Source organism: Pecten maximus, chromosome 1, assembly GCF_902652985.1.
Source record: "Pecten maximus chromosome 1, xPecMax1.1, whole genome shotgun sequence".
Classification (NCBI taxonomy): Eukaryota; Metazoa; Mollusca; class Bivalvia; order Pectinida; family Pectinidae; genus Pecten; species Pecten maximus.
The window spans coordinates 39,258,599-39,268,638 of record NC_047015.1 but is presented as its reverse complement, the minus strand read 5'-3'; positions in this window follow the sequence as shown (position 1 = coordinate 39,268,638).

Sequence of the window (10,040 nt, the reverse complement as noted above, 5' to 3'; positions counted from 1 at the left end):
TAAAACGTACATTTTTTTGTATAATTTGTTTTATTTCAGTTGATGTTTTAACAGTATATTTCTGAAACTTCTTATCAGTTGAAGTATTATTTAGCAGATGGTTTGGATAATAATGTTGGACATCTCAGTATGTGCAATATTGTTTTATTCCTAACAATGTTAGTGAAATTCATTTACCGCTTTTGCTCCTACTCTGTATGCCAATAGCAGTTCCGACACAGACGTATTTCATGTTTTCTGGAAGTATCTAGTATGTATTCTATTAAACTGCTATGTTAATGTACCTGCCCTTATATGGATTGTTCAAGACACACAATATATTAACACTTTTCAATACGTTTGAGAATCAGATATAGTGTAGCCAAAAATGAATTCCAATGCAGCAGCTGTTGCTACGGGCTTTAAGTACCAAAAAGATACCAAAAGAGGTGATCGAGGAAACTGAAATACATGCAGGTCGACAGAATTGTCTAGACGGGGACGTGTAATGGCCTCATCATTTTCTTTAGGCTTATTTCTGTTTTTACCCTGGCTTCCCGTCAGGATTTCCACATTTTTGATCCCAGGCTTCACTTACGAGTCCTAAAGGACGGAATAGCTGTATGGTTTCCCTAGCATCACTGACGAGTCCTAAAAGGATGGAATAGCTGTATGGTTTCCCTAGCATCACTAACGAGTCCTAAAGGATGGAACAACTGTATGGTGTCCCTAGCATCACCGACGAGTCCTAAAGGACGGAATAGCTGTATGGTTTCCCTAGCATCACTGACGAGTCCTAAAAGGACGGAATAGCTGTATGGTTTCCCTAGCATCACTTACGAGTCCTAAAAGGACGGAATAGCTGTATGGTGTCCCTAACATCACTAACGAGTCCTAAAAGGACGGAATAGCTGTATGGTTTCCCTAGCATCACTGACGAGTCCTAAAGGACGGAACAGCTATATGGTTTCCTTAACATCACTAACGAGTCCTAAAGGACGGAATAGCTGTATTGTTCCGTTAATTAAATTTGGTCTGCCTAAAATTCTCTTTAATATATGCAATTTTTTTTACTTTAATATTTCTATATTATACTTGTTTATCACCGAGTAGTAAGTATTTCAATCATATCACCCACAAAATTCATCTCTATATTTTATTCTTAGTTTTCACCTGCTTTATAAATATTATTTACTTTTATACAAGTACTCGGTATCTGTGCTATTTTATTTTATCCAAATCCTATGTCATCGTCCACTGAAAGGCCAAAATATTGTATGTTAAACCCGTTAGTAATGGTGACATGTCACACATTTCTCATTACTAAATGTTTTATCAATTATATCAGAATATTATTTTGGCATAAAATTGTCGTGTTTAAAATTGTATGATATATAGTTGTTACCGGATATTGCCATTGTTCTGCCCTCGATGATTTGTATAATTGAAAACTTCCTGGTTCTATGAATGATTTCACAGAATTTCATATTAATTTGCCCAGGCTCTTGTGATGTATTGTTATTATATCCGACTTTAAGTGTAGTTTTGTTGTTATTGACGTAGTAATAACCAGCAAGCTGTATTTCCGAATTATACATGTATGTTAACATTCGTAAAATAAAAATGAACCTTTTTCCAAAGCCAAGATATAATGAATACAAAATAGACTAAACATGTTTTATTACTAATTCTGAAAAAAAAAGTATGATTACCTGTCTAAATAGATAATGTATGATTACCTGCCTAAATAAATACACATATGATTACCTGTCTAGATAAATACATGTATGATTACCTGCCTAAATAAATACACGTATGATTACCTGTCTAGATAGATAATGTATGACTTTATGTAATTTAAGAGAAATTGGCGACTTATTTCATTATTCATTTAACTGACATCAACATCTTTTACCCAATAGCAGACGGAGATATATGTCTAGATATTATTATGATAGACCAAATACATTTAACTGACATCAACATCTTATACCCAATAGCAGACGGAGATATATGTCTAGATATTATTATGATAGACCAAATACATTTAACTGACATCAACATCTTATACCCAATAGCAGACGGATATATATGTCTAGATATTATTATGATAGACCAAATACATTTAAATTTCATACATTATTCAATAACGTAATTCGAAATGAACTTATTTCATTCCATAAGTTTATTATTGATATAAATGAGATAATTAATTAAAAGTACTGGTGTCTATCCTATTCATATTGTGTAGACTTGTGTAAGTTACTGGAGATTCCACCAAAACCAACTAACCATCCGAAATCTAATTTCCGTTTTCAAAATGTTGTATTTTCAATATGTTGGAAAGTCTTAATAAACATAAAACCTGTAACTGATATTGGACTTCACGTGTACATTCATGTAACCCCCTAACAATATGCGTGTATAATGATTATGAATATTGTTATTATTTTTTACACACAAAAACGTTTTCTGGTCCCGGGTTTATCAATATTCCCGAACTTAAGGAAATCTTAATTAAAATTTTCTATAGGAAAGCATTTTCTAAAGGAAAAAATACCAATATTCTACCTTTTCTCCGCCAACAATGACCTTGGTTGATAATTTGTTTCCGTCAAATACTGTCTCTTTTATTCGCAAATATTTAAACGGAGATTTCCCTGTGTTTGGTGGGTCATTCGGCTGACCGTGTTTTTAAAATGTAACAAACTTTTATATGAATACTTCTAGTATTATCATACATGTAAGTATGTACTGTACTGGCATTCCTTTTAAAAATGAATTAAAGAGAGTCATTAGTACCGATATATCCCTAAGTATTTACTGTTCATTAAGATGTTGAATCACTTAATTCTTCTATTTTTATACCACCATTTTGTATTTATTTATTTCTTTGAAGGTAATATAACACACTGCGCGGCAAGGCAAAACCTGTGTAATATGTACAGACAACAGACTGTCAAATTGAAGATAGATTCAATTTTTAAACCAATGTCAATTTTATCCAGATTTACACCAGAAGGATAGTATGAAAGTCACAAATGATGATTAGCACCTTTCAATACAAATTCAGAGCTAAACAAGTATAATGTAGCTAATCACACAGCTGTTTCGTATAGGTACCAAGGAGGCAACTTCGGGAACTAAATTTCGTCGAAAGAAATGTCCAGATTTAGATTGAGAGGACCAATAGCTACTTAATTTAATAAATTTCATAATTTTCAATATTTGATTTCATAGGTATAGAAATCCATGCCTTAAATCAAAATGTTAAACAATCGAAGAAAACGGTAAGTCTACAATGGAATTAGAATAAAGAATCTTAAATGTAAATGAACGTATATTGCGGCGACGTTGAGCTATGAATCACTCTCCGTATCTTTGTTAAAGAATTAAGGAAACTATACGTGTGGTTGTTCTACTTGTGCGATCGTCGTAATAAAGAAAACTGAACTTTTTTTTTTTTTTTTTTTTTTAAATATTTCTGGAATTCCTGTACCACTGGAGAATTTAATATGCGTAAATCTGTTCAAATTGAAGCCATGAAAATTACATCGGGATGAAGAAGTTGGACATCTCATCGAAAACTATAACTTGAGGTTAATATGGAAACTTTAAATCTGAGACGTCATAAACATAAATTAATTATAATGTACAAGATGATAAACCACCTTATATCTGACTATCTTTATAATATCATTGCACCTTTTATCAATACTACAAATAACAAATATACATTAAGCAATACTAGATTCTTCAAATATACCTCAAGTTCGAATTAAATCTACAATATTAGTTTCTTTCCTGATACAATGATCTTATGGAACTTATAAGATTCTTCTGCTAATACCTTGACTATATTCAAACATAGACTCATTAATTATTTTGATAATCAAGTAGATAATATGTCCCTGATCTTCAAACATTACAATCCTAGGGTCATCTAAAGACTAAGATGATAGCAGTGATAATTTTCAACCCAATAAATCACTACTATGGTGCAATTAAATGGTTTGTTTGTTTGTTTGGGTTGGGTTGGCGGCGCATCGACAGCTAGGGTCATTTAGGGCCAAACAATATACTATATTTCTATTTGATTTGATTTTAAAAACAGATAAAAAATGCTCATATTTAAAAGCATTCGTATTGTATATTTACATCATTAAAAACAAGGATGGATAGTATTGCAACAGCAATACAAAGTCCCCTACCTGACCTAGGAGTGCACCTCTTTATTTCCCATTTTTTAAAACTACGTGTTATACTGATCAGGTATACCAAGTTTCGTTAAAATCGGAGTAGTACTTTAGGAGGGGTTGTCAGGACATACCTCAACCAATGAGAAGCCGGTGGCCATTTTGAAAAACGTTTTTTCGAAAAAAAAAGTGGGATGCACAACTACATGTTATACTGATCATGTATACCAAGTTTCGTTATAAGTGTGTATACGTACATAAAGTCAGATCCAGTCATAGAAATGTCCCTAGTTTGTGCTATAGACACTAGTGAGCGTAATGGTGTGATTATTTCTCAGGTAACAGAGCCATGTCCGGCCAGTTGCATGGTAGACACCGGTGAGTATATCGGCATGGCTATTTTTTAGGTTTGGTTATTTCTGTGACTTATAATTGTTCGTTGCTGCATCTTGCTCAAAGAAACTCTACAGAAGAAACTACCAGCATATGTTGCAAATTATTGATGATTTTGAGAAAGTACATGTCCAGACAAACATTTTGGTAAATTTGACATTCATTCGTTTTTAAGATTCGACATTATTCTCCTATAAAGATGACCCTTAAAGGATTTACCTCTGTTTCATCTACTAGACCCGCCCCTCCTTTCCTACGGAAGCTGGTCTCCATCGAATAAACATGGAGTCTTCTTTCAACAATTAGATTGAATTTGATCAAAACTCCTCAATCCACAAAAAGGGACTTTAATTTCCTTTACGGCGCTTGGCGCCTCTGGCCCTGGATGGACAGACCCTCCGTTTAAATATAACGTTTAGTTTCCTTCACCAAATATCATTTGAACAAAATTCATTATTCATTGTTCACAAGAGGGGCGGCATAAATCGCAACGGTCATTTGCATTTGGTGAACTAAAATATGTATTTGACTTGACAAAACATTTTTTTTACAATCACGCGTTCCTAAAGTGGACCGTTTCAAAACCAAATTATAGGCATTGTATTGATTTAAAACACGCCTTGTATAGTAATATGATCTAAGTAAGTTACCACATGCACAGCTGTACATTTTACGATGAATAATACAAAGAATGTATGTCTGTGTCTCTATTTCTGGTTTGAACTACTTTTTTTTCACGATCGATCTTTCAATTATGAACACATTTCTAAACGTATTATAACAGTGATTAAAGAGTTATCGACTCCTTCTACTTGGCAGATTCCAAAGTTTCGCCAGTACCCTTGGCCCACACGGAGGTAAAACATTACACCTGATACTAAAAATACATATCTTTTCAAACTGACATTGCGTGGGCAATTCGTGGAAAATGTTCTAAAATAACTAATCCGGAATCCCAAACCAGAATTACATGCATGTACAAATCTTCAGAACAACAATCTTACATGGTGCATCGGCAAAATTCGGAGTTTTTCTCATTTATGGTTGATTCAACTATACTTGCGCGTGAATCGTTCACAGTTAAGATTATGTAATAATATCAATTCGCTCAAACCGCTCCCTGATTTTATTGGAGATAAAGCTAAATATAGTAACAGGACACACATAAATTCCCCGAATATAGTATCACGATACGAGCGATTGTTTCAGTGTATTTCCGGGAACTCGCATGTGATAATATACATGTCACCGCCGTCGCCATATTCACTCATTCAAAGTTTGTTCGGGGATCAAACAGTCCAGCTCGCCGACAAGACCGATTTTGTTGTTGTTCGTTCTTTTGGGGTCTCAAGCCGGCATATCATTGTATTGATATATGGAATGCCCCTTGAAACTCTATATCTAACGAACGAAATTACAACTTTTGATGAGAAGACACTGTAAGAAGCGATGGACTACCTGGTGTATTGTTTATAAGTTTTTAACAATGGAATCAATGTTGACTGCCCACCTGTGGAATGTTATGTTAAAGTTGATTACGAAATCGTCGTTTGGTTTGATCTGGTGGACGTACAAATGTTGACTTTCGTTTGACTGGGCGATATTTTACATCATTTTATCTTGTTTATATACGGTCAGTGTAAACTTTCGGTTGGGGTATGCGGTGTTTAGACATGCATTTCATGCCGATTACGGTCACATATCAGTTCGGGTTTTTTTTCTCTTCTTTGTAGTGGGTTCTTCACTTCCTCATTTCCGAGCGAGTTTGCACTTGTTAGAAAATTCCTATGACTAATACAAATAGTATATGAATGCATTTGTGAAGTACTTGTGTAATTGCGGTAAAAATTGTCCATTTATCATTTGGTAGACCTGTACACATTACGTTGTTAGTGTTGGCATTAGATATTCTGTGTCACGTATTACACTTCTTTTGTAGTTATATTTATGTGTGATTCCAAACTTTATGCGTATTTTTCCGCAACAGTATGAGATCTTTACTCTGGAACCGAAAGTATGCTCACGATTGATTATGCTTTATATATAGAAACCATATACCACATGGTTTCCATTTATAAAGCATAGTCATGGGCATACTTCGTGGTGGCGTGGAGTCATGTATAGCAAATGCTGTACATAGCCGACAGTTATAGTACTTTTTATTTTTGCTTTGTCCTTCGCAGTCGATTGGCGGCACGAGACTTATGATGAAATTTCTGTAGTAAATATGAAGATTTTATCGTCAAAGGCATACCAAATTCATGATTTAACGTCAAAGCAACTTGCAACCAATTTAGTATCTATATCGGAACAATTAGTCGTAAAACGTGTACGAACTTAGAAAGACAATGGCACCAACGCAGAGATCGACACAGTTGATTCCTCATACGTTGTCTTTAGTTTCGCATTTAACTTTGGAAGTGTTGCGTTACGTAGTAAATTGGTAACGGACTAAGATATAACTGTTTTTTTAATCATTCTGTTGGCAGATATCTAGAAAAATAAAGTGGATTTTATCAAGTCATTAGTTAATATTACATTTCCACTGTGTGTTCTCTATATGAAGGTACTGGTGAACAATTAACATGCCGCGTATGAATACATACAGTTCATTTTTGACGGTGCCAACGCCAACACATCTTCGCTAGCCAAGGCTTCTGATTACGTTACACTCCAGTTCTGGCCCTCTAGCGGTGATTCGAAATTACCACCCTTCACGCATGACATTTTCGACCAATCAAAACAAGCGTTACCGATTTACTTCATCGGTGATGTTTACAAACACACATCGAGGTTTGGTGTCATTTCGATGAGATATGTGATCAATGACTTATATGAATTGATCAAACACTGCGAATGTTCCCCCAAAGATTGTGATTTTTGTATTTAGGTAAAATGCCATGACATAGTCGGCAATGTAGCTCTGTACTGGGTGCCGCATTTTTTGTTTACTGCGAAACCAAGCCAGAATGTAAAACGCGATTTGATTGGATGCCCTGGGATTCCAGGGCGCGACGGTTTGAACACGACTATATCCGCCAAGGGTTCGTGGAGTGTAACGTAATCAGAAGCCTTGGCTAGCGAAGATGAGTGTAACGTAATCAGAAGCCTTGGCTAGCGAAGATGACGCCAACATTGAGAATGCAGAAGTGTGAATATAAAATCGCGTTTGATTACACATGAAATAATATTTTATCAACTTTAAAACTTGTTAATAATTGTAAAATTGAAGACAACATTTCAATATTTTTCTTTCATGATGATTAAAATAATGAATTTGTGTGGAACTATATTTTGTGTACTTGTGTACTTTATTACCTTTCCCGCCAAATTGGAACTATCTGTTACGCTGTTACATCGATCATTCTGTTGTTTCGTTACTACGTATAACGAACGTAGAATACTGTTTCTTATGATTTTTTTTTCAAAGATTACGTTGAAAAATAGTTTTGAAATGTAAATATAAGAAATAATTATTATTTTTTGTTGTTCACTGGTGTATGAACGGCATTTTATGACATATATTTCAACATAACGCGCTGCGTCATTTAAAATATCTGTCAAAAAATGCCGTTCATACACCAGTGAACAACAAAAAATAACAATTATTTCTTAACTGTGTCAGTTTATTACATCTGCAACAACCTAATTTTACTACATACGAGATTCCGGATTTATCTCGTACCTCACTAACTATAACATCCGTGTACTATTTATTTCTATAAGCCACATCTTTGCCAGCCGTGTTCCAATATCTACTTTGCAAAATGACCTGTTGTTTCATTCGGTATTAAAGCATAACTGGGTGAATAAAATAAATAAAACAATCTATGACTCGTCAGCTATGCTAAAGGTACCAATAGTATTTGAGTTACCAATGTGGCTCAGATATCGAACGTCACAGTTCGTATATTATACGTACTGACCGAGTGGTGTTAGGGATTTTTGTCCTGTACCCGTTCGTTTGATATTAGGCTACGTCGTGACCTGCTTTTTACGGTATTAACGGTAACTACACAGGCACCACCATGACTAGTCGGCGCTTCATTTTTCCTCATTTTCGCTACGGAAAAGGTCTCGAGTATTTTCAAGTACACTTTTATCTGACGAGCGTACTATTGTGTCATTTGTATTTCCGTCCTTCTGGTGATTTATATAGAGGAACAACGTTTCCCTAACAAACATTTCCTTCTTCCCTTCCTCTCTTCATGACGTATAGAATAGATTAGTCATTTACATTGTTGTAATTGTACACGTCTGTATTGTCCACCTGTACATTGAAACAATAATCGACCATGATTAAAACCCAAATACATGTATACGTAACGGTCCGCAAGTTTTAAATTTGTAACTGCCCATTAACACTATTAGTCATTAGGACCCAAAAATAGCAAGTGAATATTATGTGTAAAATGGACAAAAGACGAAACGACAACAAGCAAACGAAACATGTAAATATATATTGGTACACTCACGATTAATTCAAAATAAAAAAGTGATGTTTTACTTAAATCTTGTGATACAGACCAACAGCTTTTAGATAGTTCAACATTTTGTAAATTTTTACAGTTTTGGAAAGAACTTTTGGAATGGCTATGCTGTTGCAAAAACTTTCGCTTGCAAGTTTTAGGTCAATTTTTAAAGGTATTCTTAAACATTTTCTTCACTTTTATTGTTAGTCACCTTTGAGTCCCATGTATACGTATACTGAAACAGACTATACCTACATTTTCCACAGGTAAACCCGGGTAATGTTTATATAGCAAAAACAACATGTTGGCCGAGTGGGAATGAACCAAGCCAATAGCGTTTAACGGCAAATTGTTCATTGCACGCGATGCACCGAGGCGTAACGGTTATATATTTTCATTATTCAGGGACTTTCTTCAAACTAGTTAATAGCATTTTCAAAATAAGGTGAAATTGCGTACATGTATATGAATGATATCCTTATTACAATGGAATGCCAACAACATTTCATCCAGAGCTCCACATTGATATAGTCAGATCGCTAGACTGATATGTCGTTTGAAGCTGCCGTATGATACTCATCACAACATTTAGAGCCCCCATCTTCTAGTAATCTCGTATCAAGGGTCTCAGCTTTTGTCTACTCGAACACTGGAGGGTAACACGGCGAGAAAGTTATGACGGGCCGGTGTGTCAGGACCAAAAACAAGCCACAGACCTTTATTAGCTAGCTGAATTTTTTGACAAAAGCATAATTCAGCTAGCTAATAAAGGTCTGTGGCTAGTTTTGTCGTGGTGCTGATCGGAAACCTTTGATTTCAAAGATGAATATTGAACCCTGCCACTCTGCCCGAAAGGAGCCTCATTCCACCAGGAAATGACATTGAATTCACTCTGCCCAGAACGGCTAATATATACATGTTTGTAACATTTCCATGTGTTTTATAATACGATGCTAATGTTTGGCTTGCTGCTATCAATTTAAGGGGAATGGGAAAATCT